We start from the raw sequence: 2,174 nt of genomic DNA, 5'->3' as shown, positions 1-2,174 counted from the left end.
ACCCTGTGGAAGCTGAGTGAGGCAGCCCACATTGAGTTGACCAGAACTCGACCAGCTGGAGATTTTTGAGCCTGTGAACTGGTGCATATTGTTGCTGACTTTATGGATGGCCTGTCCAGATCTGACTGCTTACGGATGCAGACTTTACAGGCTTCCAACTGGAATGAAGACTCTTCATGTCGAAAAATATGATTGTCTTCTCAGAGAACTGGGTTGATGTAAGTGGACAGTATATAAATTGGATACCCAAAATTGGGGGAGCTAAAGGCATGAAGTGGTTGGCTTACAAACTTTCATAGGTGGGGGAAAAATTCACAGGATTATAGGATTAAGGTGTAGGTGTTACTTAATTGCAATTGTGAAACTAAAGAATTATGTAAAGGTGCCAGGTTAGCAAGGGGTGGATTGAGTTAGTTAGTTTATTGTGCCAACCTGGCCGATAAACACGTTTCTGTGGATTTGTTTCTCTAACGCACCCAGACTAATACATGGGGTGTTCAGCCCTTGCTTTCTCGCTCCTGTCCAGACAGTGATCAAGAATGATTAATAGGGCAGATGAATAAGGCTTACTTTGTTAAGCCCTTAGAGAGTTCACTAGGAACATAGGTATACACTGGGAATACTTGTCTGGAAAATATATGCCAATAGCCTAATATACTATGGTAAGTCCTTATGGGGTGGGATGGGTTTTGAGATTAGCTCTTGTTATACCTCTTTCTGAGAACAGCCTCTACCTGTAATACAACTTACTTGAAATGATTTTTGTGAAAATAATATTAATATTTTATTTCATAGGGAGTCAATATTGTACAAAAAGTTGCAAATTTTACAACCATGTACAGTTTGAATTTGATTTTGACATTTGCTGCCTTGGAGGTCTGGTTCTTTATAAAATGATATTAATTCATAGTATTATGAGGATTTTATAAGTGTGGTACAGTGAATTACTTGATATAGCTCTTCTGCCCACACTCTACGCAATTCCTACCAAATGAGAGTGTAGGACTACACAACTGTGAGATGTTTGTCACCCACCGAGGGGATTGGTTAGTTGGGTAATAAGGGAAATAATGCACATAAAGTTTGTGGAACCCTCATGTGGGGATTGGTTAGTTTTGCTATCCCACTAGGTTTAAAATGAGCCATTTCAGAAACGGGCATGTGAATCTCATTATCATCAAGAAAAAAGCTGCAGAATGGTGCGTATCCTTTGGATCTCAGGATCCTTGGATGGAACCTCCTCAATCCAGGAAACAGAACTATGACTAGACAGTGAGTTGCGTCTGAGAAGTGTTAAGAGTTGCAGTAGCAAAGGCAGCAGAACCAAGAGCATGAGACCGAACGGTGGTCTTCTGGCCCTTGCAGCGAGAAAGCTGGGTACCTTTGGGCAGGAGACTTGCTGGCAGAGAAGGATGCCTCTAGGAATTTAATTAGGCATAGCTAAATTTGCCAACCTACAGACCCAGATAGAGCTTTTTGGCTGAGGCTTACTGGTGGAGTGGGCACTTAATCAGGACTGAAGACAAGGAACCACGGGACTGAGAGGACCAGAGCTAAAAGAACTTTGTCTCACTTGCTCCAGCAGGCCATGAGCGAGGCTGGGTGTGGCTGCAAGCATGACTGAGAAGAGGTGCTATTGACCAAAGAACTGTATCCACACAGGTAACAGGAAGTTGGCATAAAATCTAACCACCACAACTCCTTTATGTCCATAGTGTTAAAGGCTATATTAACTAATAATGGACATATAAAGAGATCCCTGTCTATAGACGTTGTATATGTTACTGTTAGGTGCTGACGAGTGGATTCCAACTCACAGAAATCCTATGTCCAACAGAAGGAAAGGCCACCGGTCCTACACCATCCTCACAATTGTGCTTGGTTGAGTCCACTGTTGCAGCCACCTTGCTAATCCATCCCTTCGAGGGTCTTCCTCAGATCCCCTACTCTACCAAGCATGATGTCCTTTATCAGGGACTGGCCTCTCGTGATGATGACATGTCCACAGTATATGAGATTTCGCTCACCATCCTTGCTTCTAAGGAGCGTTCTGGCTGTACTTTTTCCAAGACAGATTTGTTTGTTCTTTTAGCGGTCCGTTTCTTTCAAAGGCGTTATCACTATTACTATCTCTCTCTCTATCTATTCATATGTTCTCATCGGCTGGCTTCTCA

The sequence above is a fragment of the Echinops telfairi genome, unplaced genomic scaffold, assembly GCF_000313985.2.
Source record: "Echinops telfairi isolate 266 unplaced genomic scaffold, ASM31398v2 ScPeMD7_443;HRSCAF=831, whole genome shotgun sequence".
Taxonomy (NCBI): Eukaryota; Metazoa; Chordata; class Mammalia; order Afrosoricida; family Tenrecidae; genus Echinops; species Echinops telfairi.
Note: the sequence above shows the minus strand (reverse complement) of the source record.